Below are 17,572 nucleotides of genomic sequence, written 5' to 3'. Positions count from 1 at the left end.
CAGCCTTTTCTTCTGTTCCTCAGTCTCTGAGGGGCTGAACGAGGCCCACCCACAACGTGGAGGGTCATCTGCTTTGCTTCTGGTCAGTGCGTACCTCATCCAGAAACACCCGCACAGACACACCCAGAATCACGTAAAAGGAACCACCACAAGAGCACAATTGCCTTGTGCATCTGAGAAGCCCAGCAGCTCGGGGGCATGACAGGACCCAGTGTGTTGCTCAGTGTTTCCAGGTTCCATTTGCTTGACATTTGCATCCTTCCCAGACTGATTCTTCCTTCATGGCTCCAAGATGGCCCCAGGCTCTCTTTGGGGCTACACATTTCCTTGATCCTCCCTCTGGGGGTGGAGGGAAAGCTCCTCCCTTAACTACTACCCAACAAAACCCAGGGCTTTCATCTGGTTGGAACAACATGTGTCATGAGTTCTGCCCTGTGTCAGTTGTATGAGGGAGAGGATGGACTGGGCTGATGAGCTTGGCCCAGCCGTGGCCCACCCTGGAGCAGGAGCTGCCTCCCTGAGCTCAGTGCCAAGGAAGGGTGGTCAGTTAAACACAAACTGGTGCAGGTACCAAGTGGAGGTAGTGTGAATAGCAGGTGGCCCCCGATCCCAATTGTTCACTACAGTGGGCCAAGTACACTGCTGCCTAAGGAGGTATATACGTTTCTGGTGGCTGCTGAAGCAACTGGCCACAACCTTACAGTATGACACCACACAAATGTATCCTCTTACAGTTCGGGAGGTCACATGTGCAAAATCAATTTCACTGGGCTGAAGCCAAGGCAGTGGCAGGGCAGCCCTCCCTCTGGATGCAATCGGGGAAAATTAATTTCCTTGTCTTTTCCTAGAGCTTCATTTCTTGGCTCATGGCCCATTTCTCCATCTTCAAAACCAGCAGCATAAAATCTATTATCCCTCTGCTTCTGTGGTCACATCGCCTCCTCCCGGCCCCCAACCTCTGTCTCTCGCTCTCATTATCCTTCCATCCAATCATCTATCTGTCTGTCTATCTGTCTATATCTATCTATCTATCTATCTATCTATCTATCTATCTATCTATCTATCTATCTATCATCTGTCTATGCATCCGTCACCCATTTATCTCCTATCTATAACCTATCTAGGTATATCATCTAAGTATCTATGTATGCACCCATTCATCCATCCATCTACCCATCCCGTCTCGTCCAGTCCCATCCTATCTATCTGTCTATCTGTCTATCTGTCTATCTATCTATCTATCTATCTATCTATCTATCTATCTATCTATCTGCCAAACTTAAGTAGCCTGTTCGGCCACCATTTTTGTTACCTACAGCTCTGCATTCCTATACAAGGTCAGAAATGCCTGGTCAATCAGTCACAGGCGCCCAAGCTTACAAGGTGCCTTTCGAATCAACCAAGAGCAGAAAGTTTGATCACCCTGGGAAGGGTATGCATAACAAGGTATGACCGGGATCACCTGGGGGGCTGTTGACTGATATATAACAAAGTACCCCAGAAGCTCATCAGTGGAGTGCCTTGTTGATAAGATTGGACCTGTGGCCAGGGACCTGGGGACTGGTTTTGATCACAACACTTGGTCATCAAACTGATGAGAACGATCTGTTCACAGACTCATGTGCCCCTGAAGCCCTAGATGACATAAGCACATTTTCAGTTTCACCCATTTTCCCCTCCTACCCCAGGTAACTGATGCTGTGTGACTATTCTTTCAATAAAAAGGCCAGGATCTTGCTCATTCAGCAGCATCCTGCATTGTGTAGCCTGCAGCGTGGTTCTGCCAACACATCATCTATCATCTTTTTCATCTGGCCCTTCTGCTCACCCTATCTCTTATTAAGGAACCTTGTGGTTCCATTGGATCCACCCTGGGAATCCAGGATACTCTCCCCATCTCAAGGTCCTTAACTGAACCACATCTGCAAAGTTTCTTTTGCCATATAAGGTAACACAGGTTTCAGGACTTAGGACCTGGGTACCTTTGGGGGCCATTACTCAGTCAACCACATGTGACCCTCCTGCTGGCCTAGCAGAGTAGGTGCCTCGAGGCCCTTATCCCCACCTGTGTTGTGACGGCTGTCCCTGTTGTCACGGGGTCCTGCATGTATCTGCAGATCTGCCCCCACCCAGCAGTGAGCGCCTTGGTCCTTGGAGTTCTCTGCTTATTTCCTGAATGCAGAGTGTCGAGGCTGGCCCAGAGTAGGTTTTCATGAATGAAGGAATAAATCTCTTCACGGGAGCAAATGTAATGCCAGTTAAAGGCATAAGGCCTGAGGGACCAGTGCCGAGGTGACTCAGAGACAGTGTGGGGTTAACGCCAACCCGCATCCCAGTCCTGAGTCTCCAGACCCCTCCCAGGCCTCCGCACTAAGGCTGACCAAGCACATCTTATTCCTGAAGCTTGTTTTTGCAATCCCTCACTACTAGCAAGCAACATCGAGGCTATAAATAGAAACCATGGATTTTATGATCAGAGAAAATGAGTCCATCATATTAAAAAGCCACACACGCACTATTTATAGCCCAGGATTCCACATCCAAGCATCCTCACTGAGAACCCCTGGCTGATTCCTCCCCACTGTACGGGGCTTGCAGGAATGTGACAGGCAAGGGAAAGTATGTCATTCTAAATTGCCTTTATTTTTGCAAATCCATTTTCTAAGAGAGAGGATCATGCAAAATGTATGAAACTGACAGGAGTCTTTTAGAAGAAAAGACTCATAAGGCTGGTTGTGGGGTAGCTCAGGACTCTGAGGGGCCTCTGGGGGCGGGGACCAAGTATTCGTGCAAAGACATCCCAAGTGCAACACAACACAACAAGTGGCAGAAAACCAAGAGCCAGGAGCCTCTGAGCTAGTGACAGCCACCCACCTGCACGCAGCACCCTGCACCCCACCCGGGCAGGGCCTCCAGCGTCCTTTCCTCTCCTCCGCCCCAGAGCACAGCGTCTTGGTGCTATCACTACTAAACCTGGATTGCAGATGGGGAAACTGAGGCACAGGGCAATTGAGTCGCTTGCACTGAACTAGACCGTCAGCATCATGGTCTCGGGGTCGGGGGGCAGCATGAGGCCACGTGCTCCTGCCTTCTCTGGCTTTGAGTCCTTCCATAATCCGTCTCCACAAGACACCCCACCCCCCCAGACCAAGCTCCTTCTCTTGCTGACTCCTCCTCCTTCTTCTCACCCAGAAAATTCGGCCTAGTGAGGGAGGCTGCCACTCAGCCAGATGTGAGAGACTCATGTGCAGATCATGCGCCTACTCCCCAGCCAGCCCAGGATGGTGCTGACAGCAGGACAGCAGCGGAGGAGACAGTCAGGCTCGTCCCACCAGGCCCCCACAGCCAGTTCTGGTCCCACGCGGTGATTTCTCTTTCTCCTACCTGGAGCCCCAGCCCACCTCCTCCTCAGGGGCTTCTCCGAACACTCCAGGGTCTGCCACGTTCCGTGGTCCCATCTCCCTGGGGACAGGCAATGACGCTCACCCCACTCCAAAGACCTTGAACGCCTTCAGTAATCAGGTGCTGCCGGCGTCAGTAGTCAGCGCCCAGGACACAGGCATCAGCAGCCACAAGGGAGGCAGGGACTCGGCCCCAACCTGGGCGTGACAGATGGAGACATGGGCAGCCGGGCAGCGGCAGGGCCAGCGCAGGCTGCGGGCTGAGCAGGACTGCGGGGGACACTCATCGTGTCTACTTCCTGCTGGGCCATCTCTGTCCTTGCACTTGTCCAGGCACCGCGGCAGCTCCCCTGGGCTCACACAGCCCCTGGTTTGTGTCCTTTGCCTCTGCCTCCCACACCCCATTCACTCCTTTTTTTTATAAAGATTTATTTATTTATTTATACAAGCACTGGGTATAGTCAGAAGCGCGGGAGGGTGAGAGAATTCACCAGAGCCAGAGCGGGGAGCAGAACAGGCAGACTGACAAAGTACACTGCTGAGGGGAGCAGCGGGCGGCAGGAGAGGTCTGCGTGCCATGTGGGAGCCTCCGCCGGTGGCCGGGGAGCAGGGGGATAGAACCGGTGCTGCAGAGGCTGCGGGGAGCTTCGCAACCCAGCGCTCAACTGCTGCGCCACCACGGGAGGCCACTCACTCACTCTTCACACTTCATGAAGAGTGAAGATCTTCCAAAAACTCAACCGGGCGATGCCTGACCCTCTCACCCCATCCCATGAATCCTCCTCCTGACCCTCCATGTAAATCATAAGCTTCTGACCGTTCTAAGGTCTTTACTGGTGCACAGTGTCCCCTCCTCTGCAGTCTCTCGCGCTGCTGCCCCTGTGGGGCTCTCTCTCCAGCCAGGTACCCTGAGCCCTGAGCTCAGATGCACCTGAGCCTGGAGTCTGCCCAAGCTTGGGACAGAGAACATGTCTTACTGTCTCCTTATTCCCTGATCTGTAGGAGATGCTTAGCATCGGTTAGCAGGTAAATGGGTAATGAATACTGTTTTTTGTCACTCCCCGGCGATTCTTCACCACTGCCTTCAGCCTCCTTTCACATGAAGTCTCCCTTGTCTGAGGCCCTTCAGTCTGTCAGGGTCAATGTCACCAAGCCCTCTGTGAGCCTAGATTCTGAAGCAGTTTCTGTGTGTCTGCCTCCCTTTTGGTCCCACCCAAGGGCAGACTTTTTTTTAAATAAAGATTTATTTATTTATTTATGCATACAAGGAACTGGGGTACAGGCCAGAGGTGCAGAGGGTGAGAGGATTCCCCAGAGACACAGTGGGGAGCAAAGCATGTGGATCTACTGAAATACACTGCTGAGGGGAGCAGCAGGCGAGACAGGAGAGGTCTGCTGTGCCATGTGGGTCAGCTCCCTGGCCGGGGATTGAACTCAGGCCACAGTAGCTCATGATAGTGTGATGGTGCTGAGACTGAACCCCTGCTCCACCAGGGTTATCTGGTGAGTGTATCTCTAGTACCTGACACGATGTTCTAAATTTTAATGACTTTATGAACAGAATCACTATCTGATCCAATGAATGAACGAAGAAGCCCAGGGCACACACACATGGTCGCATGGAGGGTGAGGCCTAGCTGGGGCCACACCCTGGTGTTCTGGTTTCCAGAACTCTGTCCTTGTTAATACTGCCTGGTGCAGACCGGAAGCTGGGGGTTTCATTGATTTTAGAATTTTTTCCCTAAGACTTTGCAGTGCCACAAAGTACACCAAGCTCATAGGAATCATCCCAGAGTGACCAAGAAGACTGTGTTCCCCTGTGATTCCAAACTCAGTCTCTCATCAGTGGTTTCTTCTCTGGAAGAAAGGCTCCCAGGCCCTCACTTGTCTAGCCTTGTATCCTGAACGACCAGCCACAAAGCAGGCAGTGAAGACTTGGGAGAAAGGTTGTGAGTAGCAAGAACAATGAGAACATGTTTCAGAGCTGGGAGCTTTGGGAACAGTGGGGAGACCCCTGGAGAGGATCATCTTCTCAAACCTTCACTGCGTGACCTGGAACATGTCACCTGGGCTCTTGGGGTCTTGGCTCATGTCTCTGTAAAACGAGGGAATCAGAATATATTTTCCCCAAGGCCCTTCCCAGTTCTCAAGTTCTGTGGGTTTATATTTATAGACGCCCTATGGAAGGACTTGGGAGTTCATAATGAAGACAGAAGTTTTCCAGAAAGGAATAGGTTTATTTTCCAAGAGGAAAGGTGGGAAAATTAAGAAAAACAAAACTTGGAAAAAGGTTTCCTGGAAACAAAACTACAAGATGAAACATAGAATCAAATCACTTGCAAGTGACATCCTAGCCATGATGCACCCCATTACCTGGAGGGCCCCTCAAGGTCCTCCACTTCTGCTACTCCCTGTCCCTTCCTCTACTGGAAATGCCCTCCTACCCATTGTGTGAGGGGTAGCCGGGGAGATGGAGGCCTGGCTCACTCTCTCTCCAGGGTTCAGCCCCAAATTCAGGTCATAGTGCATGTGCAGTAAATGTGGTTGAAAAAATAAAAGTGAAGCTCACATCCTAGCCTTCAGTTCTGTGAGTGATGAAATTCAGCGACAGTCCTTCCAGTGACCTGAACATAAATAACATAGTCTTTCAACCTCTGTCTGGTACTCCGTGGGATTCCACACCTTTAAAATGAAGGGGAGAGAGGGAGGGAGGGAGGCAGGCCTTTGCCAGACTCAAGGTGCTTCCATGTAGATCTATTTAATTCTCACAAGAAGCCCCTGAGGCAAGCCTGTGATCCCCAATATACAAACGAAGAAATGAGACTTGTTAAATCTCTTGCCCAAGGTCACACTGCTAGTAAAAGACAGTCAATAAATTGCACGGCCTTCTTGAGGTTCTATTCTACAGAGCTGAGAACAGGATGGAAAAGAGAAAGAATAAACCCAGGGTAAGCCACAGGCAGACCATTTCTCCTTCCCAAAGCGAAATGAAGTTGAACCTGTCTTATCAGGTAAAGCCATACGGTCAGCAACTTCCTCTGACTGAACTACAGTGAGAACAGTCAACAGTGAATTTCTGCTCTTGAAAGATGGGGCCCCAATAAAAGCAGTTTATTTAATGCTAGGTGACAGAATAAAATAGCTGCCCTTTTTGCCAATTTCTTTATAAAGTTTCATCCTCACAGTTGCCGTTAAAAGAAATTTCTCTGTGATTTACACTAACTTCTAATTAGCACCTCTTAGAGTTTTACAACTTCTGATATTTTGCAGAAAGCCAAAAGAAAAGGAAAGAAAGTCACAAGATGCAATTTGGTGTGGAAAGCAAATTCAGCCCTTACACAACACGCATAACTGCTTATTTTGGGTGACTTGGCTTGGAAAGGCATTCATTTCAAAGCAAGGCACATTTGTTGAGAGTCTGGTACTTGGCATGAGGAAGGGGCTGCCAGAAAGATGAACAGCACTGATCTTGACTTTCAGAAATTGAACATATGCTGTGGGAGAGGGACCAGCAGCCCCCTCCCTGGAGGGTGAGCCCCCACCACCAAGTCCAAAACAGCGCTCTCCCATTTCTGGGACTGAAGTCCGGATTTTTTACCCTCTCTGCAGCCACCTTTTTGTGTGTTTCAAGAAGAAAAACAGTTTATCTTCCCTCTATCTTACTTAATAACAAATTCTGTCACAATACTGCTGTTTTTAACAAAAATAAGCATTTGCATAGTGCTTCAAAGTTTACAAAGCACTTTCCCACGCAATAGGCCTTAAAGATCACAGAATCAAAGATGTTTAAACAGGCGATATTTTTTATTTGAAAGTATTTATGTTCAGTATCTACAACTAGTGAATTTTTCCCTCAAGTATTGTAAAGAGAACCCCTTGCGGGCCATTTCCAGTTATGCCAAAATGCATGCTGACACCCTTCAACTATTAAAAAGAGCAAGCAAAACATTTCAACTATTTTGACTCTGTGAACCAAACCAGCGGGAAATGCACATGACTCTGCAGAAACAAAGAACATTATTCAGCAAAAAAAGACATGCATTCTGCATTAGGCTATAAAATAATTTTTTTCCTAGAGCATATTTTTAGATCATTGGACTGCAAGAATGCTGATCTCTTTATGAAACAAATTTATTATCAAGAATGACTGAAAATGTTAAAAAAAATAGCAACTAATCTAAATTCCTTCTCTGAAAAGTATTAAAGAAAATTAGGTTACTTATAGCTACAAGAAGGATGTGCTCTGTGATTCATTCATGTATCTGTCTCTCTAGCTACACTGTAAATCACATCAAAACCAATATTTTCACCCAGGAAAGTTTTCACTTTTTATACCATATATTTTTCATCAACCCTTCATCCATGGATGCAGGAAATCATTGTTCTGTCAAAGTGAAAATGCATGGAGGGGCCCTGCACCTGTGAGCTGCTGTCCATGGCCCTGAACCACCTGACCTCTCACCTTAGAGTCTGGTGGTTTCTCCTCCCTTGTAAGGGCCACACTTAAGAGCTGAGACTTAGCACCCTGTTCTGGCACCACCACTGCATGACTAGTCTGTGATCTGGGACAGATTACTCACTTGTTTCCTCTCAACCTCAATTTTTTCAGAACATAAAGTCAACAAGTTGACTTTAGAGCTCTAAGCTCTAACACTGTATAGTTAATGCACTAAAATTGTCCAAATATTTGAGCAAGTTACAGGGTTCTCAGTTTGTTTCAGCAAAATATTATTAAGGGTCCTCTCTTTTATTACATGTACTGTGCTAGGCACAAAAATACATGGTGACTTAGAAACTTCACTTGAAAGGTACTCAAAACACCCTGGCTTATGTGGGGAAAGGGAAATAATGATGGGGCCGCTTATAGAATTACACCTTGGACTGAAGTGCGTTGGGAATGAGAACCTGTAATGTCCTCAGATCTTCTTTGTTTATTCTTTCTGATTTATTCCAAAATGGGTTTTTCTACCTAGAAAACTGAGTCAGGGTTTGAGATAATCCTCAACGACCCCAGCTTCCTAAAACTCATTGCATAATTCCCTCCCCTTGAATGCAGACAGGCCCTGAGATTGCTTCTAACCAGCAGAACACGACAGAGGTGATGGCATTTCACTCCTGTGATTACATTATGTAAGTCCGTAACATCTTGTTAGCATATTTCCCTTGCGGGCTTGGATGAAGACAGAGGGCATGTGGGGGAGTCTCATGTGGCAAGGAATTGAGGGCAGCCCTCAGTCAACAACAGGTAGGAACTGAAATTGATTTCTGGCCAACAAGAGCCAACAAATTACCCTCTCCTCTCCAGTCCTATTGGCTAAAAGGACCTGGGTAGCACAAATAACCACACAAACTTGGAAGGAGATCCTTCCCCATTTGAACCTCAATATGAGACAGGGGTACCAGCCGACATCTTGATTGCAGTTTTCACAGGAGATCCAGGAAATTTTTTTTTTTTTTTTTTTTTTTTTTTTTGTGGAATCCTCGCCTACAGCCAGGGAACGAACTGGCGCTGCAGAGGCTGTGGGCAGCCTTGCAGCCCAGCGCTCAACCGCTGCACCACCAGGGAAGGCCCAGATCCAGGACATTTGTGCCCAAGTTTTTGACTCACAGAAACTCTGAGGTAAAAAATATGTGTTGTTCTAAGCCACTAGTTTTATGGAGCTTTGTTATTCATTAGCTAAGCAATACAAAGGTTATAACAACTAAAATCCACCAATGAACAACTTCAAGCTTTGGTAGCTGAAGACAGCTCTTTCTATCCAGAAAATTCAGTCTGGATCTGAGGACCGCTCTTTGTCCTTTCATGTTAAAAAATCCTAATGAAGGGCCAGACTGGTCCAGCTTGAGTGAGATTTCTACCCTGCTAACCACGATGGCCAGGAGGGTTGGAATTAATAGAATATCTTGCAAGAAAGAAAAAATACCATTATGGGCAGACAGGACAGTAGCTGTCCCCTAGGGTGGAAAATGCAACCATATTCTTTGTTCGTAATTTAGAGGTAAAAGTAGATGAGATAATAGCCTATGAAAATGCAATTGTTCAAATGCTGCAGTATGGAAAATACAGGTCAAAGAGGACCTTTAACAGGAGTCAGGAAAGAATTCCCAGGGAACATGATACTTAAGTTAGAACCTGGAAGCTGAGCAAGAATAATCCACGGAAACAAAGAACAGGTAAGACTGTCTCCAACGCAGGCACTATCATGTGTCTGAGAAGGAATGAAGTATTGGGTGTCCTCCAAATATTTTAATTTTTTAAGGATATTTATGTGTTTGTGTTCTGTCTCAGTCTACTGAGTTTCTTAAGACTAGTTACAGGGCCTCCCCGGTGGCGCAGCAGTTTGAGCGCTGGGTTGCGAAGCTGCCCGCAGCCTCTGCAGCACCGGTTCAATCCCCAGCTGCTCCCCGGCCACTGGAGGAGGGTCCCACATGGCGCGCAGACCTCTCCTGCCGCCCGCTGCTCCCCTCAGCAGTGTGCTTCGGTCCTTCTGCCTGCTCTGTTACCCGCTCTGGCTCTGGTGGGTTCTCTCACTCTCCCGCGCTTCTGACTGTACCCAGTGCATGTATAAATAAATAAAAATAAATCTTTAAAAAAAATGCAAGTATTATTTCTTAAAAAAAAATTAAATCTAAAAAAAAAAGACCAGTTACAGAGATTAAGTTATTGTAAGATAACATAAAATACAAAATAGTTGAGGGGTTTGAGAAAAAGAAGCTATATTTAATAAGGATTAATTCTCATTCTCGTTTCTTTTTTTATTAATTAAATTTTTTTTACATCGTTGTAGTCACCAAAGTTCTCCAGTCACCATTTCCAAATATTTTTAATACATTCCAAATATTTTTAATACAGTCAGACCATAGTATGGAGATTGTGGGGAAGTGCCAAGAGGGAGACCAAAGGAATTTGTCAGGACTGAGACATAGAAGGCCTTGTACTGATGAGCAATCTGGTGGACATCTCATAGACCCCACCCCATTCGTTAGCTCACAGGGTTGAAACACCATATGCTGCAAAACCTGTGTAACCAGGACTAATATTAAGCAGGCAGGGACACAATGGCTAAAACTCCCAACCACTGGGCTCTGATCATCTCAGACTGTATACCAGAAGCTGCCGGATTCCTACACTGTTGTGCCGACAAAGACCATCTCCAGGGCTGTGATTGGACCAGCTGCCTCATGCAGCACTTGGACAGCTAGCTCCACAGGAGGAATGTGTTTGGAGAGCCCAAGGCCCGCGCCTGCCTTCTAGCAGCAGGAATGTCCTGTTGTTGTTTTCCTTTCCTTTCTTTCCTTCCTTTCCTTCCATGGGATGGTGGGAAACCTGTGGGAGTTGTCAAGCGTAGACAGGTTGTTTAAAAGATATCGCACATCTGTGATTGACAGATGTCCATCACAGACCTCCTGAGTCACCCAGCGAGATCTGAAGTTTCCTTGGGGGATGGCACTGAAGGGATTTAAGGTGTGTGGGGGGGATGTTGGCAAGGGTGCGCTTAGAATTTAGGAGGTTCATTGTCCTGCAGGGTTGAGGACAGACTTGAGGCAAAGTCCATGTGCTAATGTGCCACTTTCCGTCAGGGGGAGGATGTTGGAATCCCTGAGATAAAGCTGGTGTAATGGGGATGGAGGGCAGGGCATATCCAGAGGATCCTAGAACACAGAGCAGCACTTTTTCTTATGTAGATAAAGAAAATCAATAAATGATTTGCCTTCCCTACCTCCTGTCTTAGCAACTCCTGATGATTGTCCTCTATTCAAGGGGTCAAACTTGAATTTTTAAGTGTATTTCTCCAAAGCATTACAAGCAGTGGACTCATGGGGAAACTATCATTGCTTCTCTAACAAAAGGCATCCAACTATCTAGTTACCAAGGGCTCATTCTTAATTGAAATCCAATATAAATTATGAGGATGGATGTTACTGGTGTTGGGGGAATTCTGGGTGAGAACTCTGGTCTCCCTCTCTCCTTCAATATTGACCCTGAAGGAGCCCTGCAGAGCCCCGGGCTTTGCAGAGGCTGGTATAAGGACATGTACCTCCTCCAAGCATACCCACAGGCACACACGGTTTGCAAACAGAACTAGTTCACAATTATTGTGTTTGCTACTATCAAGGCTAGGGATATCCCCTGGGGAGGGAAAGGAAAAGGAAGATTGGAATTGCCAGAGGCTGTTTCTTGGAGCAAAGTGTGACTGGAGCAGAGCCTCCCAGGAGAAGGAAGATCTGGTGAGAAGGAAGCAACAGGAAAAAAATTGCTGGAGACTATGTGCCATCAGGGACACAAGAAGTACGTGGATGGGGGTGGTGGGCAGACTCAATGATGCCCCAATGACCCTGCTTCTGGAATTTACACCCTTGTATGAGCCACTTTTCTTGCTTATGGGCAGGACCTGTGACTTGCTCTTAACAAGTAGATGAAGGTAATGGAATGTCACATCTGTGATTAGGTTACATAAGATTACAGCCTCCATCTTACTAGAAGACTCTATTGCTGTCTTCACTTGCAGATATCCAGGAAGTAAGCCTTGGAGACACTCATATGCAAGGAACTGTGGTGCCATCTGGCAACAGGCCACTGGACAGTGAGGCTCTCAATCCAACTTCCCCGAAGGCACTAAATGCTGTCAACAATGATGTGAGCAAAAGTGTGGGAATGGTACGACCCTAGTTGTGCCTTCAGAGTACACCCCAGCCCTGATTGACATGTTAGCTTCAGCTTTGTAAGACACCTGAGAACAGAGGACCCAGCTAAGTCTCACCCATATTTCTCACTCACGGTAACTGTGAGATAATAAATGTGTGTTGTTTAAGTCATTGTATATTGTAGATATCTGTTCTAAGCCATCGATCACTTAACTCACTGAGTGTGTTCTTAGTATTATTGACCCCTCGGGCCTCCCTGGTGGTGCAAGGGGTTAAGACGCAACACTATGAAGCTACCTGCAGCACCTGCGGCACAAGTTTGATCCCCGACCAGGGAGTTGACCTACAGGGAACAGCAGACCTCTCCTGTCTCCCCGCTGCTCCCCTTAGCAGTGTATTTCAGTAGATCCACCTGTTCTGCTCCCCACTCTGTCTCTGGTGAATCCCCAAACCTCCCCATACCTCTGGCCTCCACTCGAGCTCTTCTATGCATAAATAAAAAAATCTTTAAAAAATATATCTGACCCTTGGCATTCTTCTCTCTGTGGGAGGATAACAGTGGACCACCTCTCCGGTTGGGTGGATGTAAAGCACTAGTATCTTGCAGGACTGTGGCTGGTGTCCCATAAACAGAAGCCACCACTGCCACCCCACCCACCACCACCAGCACACAAAAAAGAGATAGCCATCAATAAATTCTTACAAGCTGTGCATATTTGCAGCCTAGTGGGAGAATCAATATGGCCCTGTGAACTGCTCCCAGAAATTTATCTCCAGAATAAGGGCAAAAAGCCTTCTAGAAGCCTTAAACCCCTTTGTTTTAAGGCTTGGCCCTAACTGTGCAGGCTTCTCAATGACATTGCACCAAAGAAATCCGTAGGTCCAGTGCTGTTGTTGGATTTGTGATGCATACAAATTAGTTTAACTTACATTAGGAGGGAGAAAGGCAATTTGTGCTAGTTCAACCAGCATTTCACCAAGTTACTGTAAAAAAAAAAATAATAAGCTTGCATTTTCTTTCTCACTCCTCCATCATACTTTACCCCCAATGCAGATGATAACCTTTAGATACTAGCTACTCTCTCTTGCAATCCTTTAACTTAACAGGGTAAACATATATTCTGCACTGCTTTGCCAGAAAAGCTTGGCTGATCTAAGAGATTTTAACTCTGAGGGACAGATTTTGCTGTATTTGTGCTTTCTTTTTTTTGTTCCATCTTCCCTGGAGGAGTGTTAACTCAAAGCCATCACGAGAGACCCATCGCTCCTGCTGCTTCCAGCACCATCACCTGCGTCTCCCGCTTTAGAACTTCTCCAGTCTCTGATTAGCGCGCAGGCACTCATACACAAATAGAGGATGCCATCCCCTTCAAAATGCCGACAGTCTAACCGGGAAATGGAGAAATCGTAAGTGCATGTTCATTTTACTGATGACAGTTCCCTCCAGCTTTCCCCCATTCCGCTCAAGCCAGCGGCCAGACCTGCTCTTTTGAAGTAAAAGCTGCTTCAAAAAGCAGTGAGTGAGTGATCTCTGAAAGGATTTATAAAGACCGAAGAGGGTGGGAGCTAACAGAGAGGTACCCTCTGGACTGGTAATGATCTTTAAAAATGTAACAGATTACAATGATGCTTTAACAAGGTGGCTGATATTGAAACATTAGCTATTTAGATAAAAATCTAGGTAAGAGAAGGAAAAACATTTTTTCTTTGCCCAAAAGTAGGTACAGTAGCTAAGTGTTTTTGAGTGGGTAAACTGAAAAATAATTGTAGTTTAAACAGCTAGCCATTTAGAAGGCAAAGAGGTAAGGCTTTCAAACCTGGTTTGTTTTGTTACTCGGAAAAGTGATTTCTTGAATGTTCTGCCTATGTGTTCCCTGATGTGACAGAACGCATTGCATTTATTAGCTATAGCCTTTGGCTCACGATGTAAATATATTTTACTGTTTCCATGTACTTAATGGCTTCTAACAACTTGAAAGATTCATTCCCTAACTTTAGGTTTTTGAAGATTAAAGATAGACTCATTTGTAAAGTGAGGATAATAAGAGAGACCTGTCGAGTTTTTGTGAATTTTAGGTTGAACTAGTGTTTGTGAAAGTTCCTGGGACAGAATAGAGATCCAAATATGCTGGCGGTGATGGTGGTGATGATGATGGTGGTGGTGATGATGATAATGATAATGAAGGTGGCGGTGATGGTGATGATGGTGGTGGTGAAGATGATGATGATGGTGATGATGATGGTGGTGGTGATGGTGATGATGATGGTGGTAGTGATGATGATGGTGGTGGTGATGGTGATGATGATGGTGGTAGTGATGATGATGGTGATGGTGGTGATGGTGGTGATGGTGATGTAGATAATGGTGGTGGTGATGATGATGGTGGTGGTGATGATGATGGGGTGATGATGGTGATGATGATGATGGTGCTGATGGTGATGATGATGATGGTGCTGATGGTGATGAAGGTGATGGTGATGATGATGGTGATGGTAATGAAGGTGATGATGGTGAAACTAGAGCAGACTATACACCCTAGTCATTCCTATTGAAAGTTTTCTTAACGTGTGAATGTATGCAAATTTTCCTAGGTGGATTATTAGTGTAATCACTCTAGCAACTGAAAGGGTTTGTTCTACAAGTTATTACTTTTTTCAGAAGCAATCCAAAGCCCCTTCCAACTAGGTTTGGCTGTGGGCAAGGCCTCTACTAGGTCAAGTCTGCCTCTGGTCCATTTGCTGGAACAAATGAAGTCTCAGTGCAGATCTTAATTGAAAAGACAAGGTGGGGAGCCCCTGCCTTCTTTATGTTCAAGAGACTCATTTTTACATGTGACTGAGGTGACAGTGTGATGGCTTGTCCAGCCTCGGCGGAGGGCATGGCTAACTGGGTGTGTGCAGCAGAGGGGGCAGGTGAGAGGATCCCATCTCTGATCACCAGTCATCTCTGGGACCTGTCACCTCTTCACTTCCATGGTGTTTCACCAGAGAGTATCCGTCAGCTCTCAGAGCAATTAAAATTATGGATAATTGAGGCTGAAGAAGGATGAGTGACTTCAACAACATTCACATTTTTAGTAATTTTATGGAAATGTCTATTTTATGGGACAATCTCCCCAGTAGAACTGAATTACTACATTAATATTAATCCTTCGAATAAGGTAATGTGTGTTGGAATGTACATAGAGCAATTAATTTAGCAATTCTTTCCAATGTCACTTTGGGAGCTGAAACCAAGTGTGCTGACACTGGGTAATTATCAATAAAATATCTAGGAATCATTTTATTGGTAATTAACTGGGGACCAGGCTATTATTATCTCACCCTCTGCTTTGCAAGTTGTAAAATACACACGTGCGTGCACACACACACACACACACATACACAAATCAACTCACATTTAACACCTACCAAGCACTGACAGGGAAAGATTAAACAAAGTCTAGGCTTCAGCCTTGAGATTAGGCGAGCTGTGTCGCAGACAACCAATAGGAAGAGAAGACAAGGGAGGAGCCGGTTCCGGGTGCCCCATGGGATATTTTGGTGGCTTTTTGGTTTGTTACCAGGTGGAAATCCCTGGCCAGCTCTGTGGTCTTTTAAAATTCTACATAAACACAGAGCAACACTAAACTTTCCCTGGAGCTAAAGAGCGAGCCTAACTTTGGTTCGAATAGGTTTTGGGCCTGATACAGGGTATGGGAATGGATGTGTGTTCTATCTGGATGTTTCTCAGGACCAAAGCTCTTAGGGGCATCCGTCTTCCAGCTGGCGAATCCTGGCCAAACACCGTGACCATCCCACGGCCACCTGAAAACAGAAGTAGTGGCAAGAAAAACAGAAAATGCAAAAATGCAAAATGAGTTTATTGCTGCTGCCATTTTACTTGGAGAAGAGGAAGGGATTCAAAACTCAAAGCAATGCTCCTTTTAGTAGAGTCAGGACCTGGAGTGCACCGAGGTGTGGGCTGGAGCAGCAGTCCTCATGCAGACAGGACATTTCTTGTGCAGACAGGACAGTCCTAGTGCAGACGGGACAGTCCCTCGTGCTGACGGGACGGGACAGTCCTTCATGCAGATAGGACAGTCCTTCGTGCCGACGGGGCAGTGCTTTGTGCAGACGGGATGGGACAGTCCTAGTGCAAATGGGACAGTTTTCGTGCAGACACGGGGAACAGTGTTTAATCAAATTAGCCTTTGCTGATGCAATTCATAAGGGAATGTTCTTTTCTGTTGCAAAATCTTTGCTTCTCCAAACAGGCTTGGATTACTGCATGAGAAAATTGTCTTTTGTTTCCATCGTGGTGTTTGCAAGACAGTCTGAGATGGGGAAATGGAAAATGTATCTGATTTGAGAAAAAGACAGTGGAACGGCCACAGCCATTTTTTTTTTCCCCTGAAAGAGACTATTTTGCTTTTCCTTGCTATGCCCCCTTGGAAAGAATGTAAATTCCTGTTAATAGTGCTGGGTGGCAATGTCGCACCTGCCTGAGTCTCTCTCTGCCTCTGGGATCTACCGAATACTCATCACATTCTGACCAAGCTGGCTGGGGCCTCGGGGACCAGCTCTGCAAGGGCAGGTGCAAGGTCTGCCACTGAGTTTGCTGAATAACGTCCCCAGAGACCCCAACAAAAGCCCAAGGAAACTAAATTAGCGTGTGTCATAGCCAGTCCCTAGAAACCCACAGGAACATGTGAGTCATGGCCTGGTGGCCCAGAAACCATCCGCACAGGCATGCATCGAGTTGACCCGTGAGTGTGCCCTTCCCAGTGGGGGAGGCTGGGGTGTGAAAAGGCTCCTAGAAGATGCTGACTCCTGAGAGTGCCTGAAATTTTACATTAGCTAACATATTAGATGGTCAGAAAAAGCCATTGCTCTTTTTGAAGTACTTCAGGTGCAAACAAAACTATAGGCCTGAGGTCCTATAGATCCATCAGTACTTGTGACTCAAAGGAGGCCTCCTTTGTAGTGCAGCACATACCTGCAGGCAACAAGTACCAATCCAGGCCTGGCCACGCCCAGCTGACCGCTCCCTCCCCCTGCAGACTGAGCAGCTTGCCCACTGTGGAAAGCCTGGAGCCACTGATGCTGGACAAATACCAAGTGCTCTGTGAACACTCCGAGATGAATGAATACATAAAGGGACAAGTGAGTTGTGGGGAAAACCTGAGAGTGGGTGTCCTACTTCTGCGATGCACAGGCTGCCAGCCCACCTCGCAGACATGGATGACAGCCTGTGTCCCTCACAGTGGCCCCCAAGTGCGGCATCTGGCAGGGACTGTGACCCCAAGGACACTATGAGTAACAGGAGTCAGGGAGTCAATCCTGGGGGCGCCTGCAGGCTGGTTTCTCCCCTCTAGTTCTTTGTCCCACTGTCTCTCCCACTCAGCACCCCATATATCTGACTCAGCAGACAGCCTCTCCTGCGCCTTCCAGGGGGGCCAGCACTAACAGGGGTGTGGCCTTCCAGCTCCTGTCCATTCTCTTGCTTTTCTGTCTCGGGTCTCAGCCCTGCCCACTGTGCACAG

Source organism: Talpa occidentalis, unplaced genomic scaffold (genome assembly GCF_014898055.3).
Source record: "Talpa occidentalis isolate TD23 unplaced genomic scaffold, MPIMG_talOcc4v2.1 talOcc4.11, whole genome shotgun sequence".
Taxonomy (NCBI): domain Eukaryota; kingdom Metazoa; phylum Chordata; class Mammalia; order Eulipotyphla; family Talpidae; genus Talpa; species Talpa occidentalis.
The sequence above is the reverse complement of the archived record's forward strand: the minus strand, read 5'-3'. Positions refer to the sequence as shown.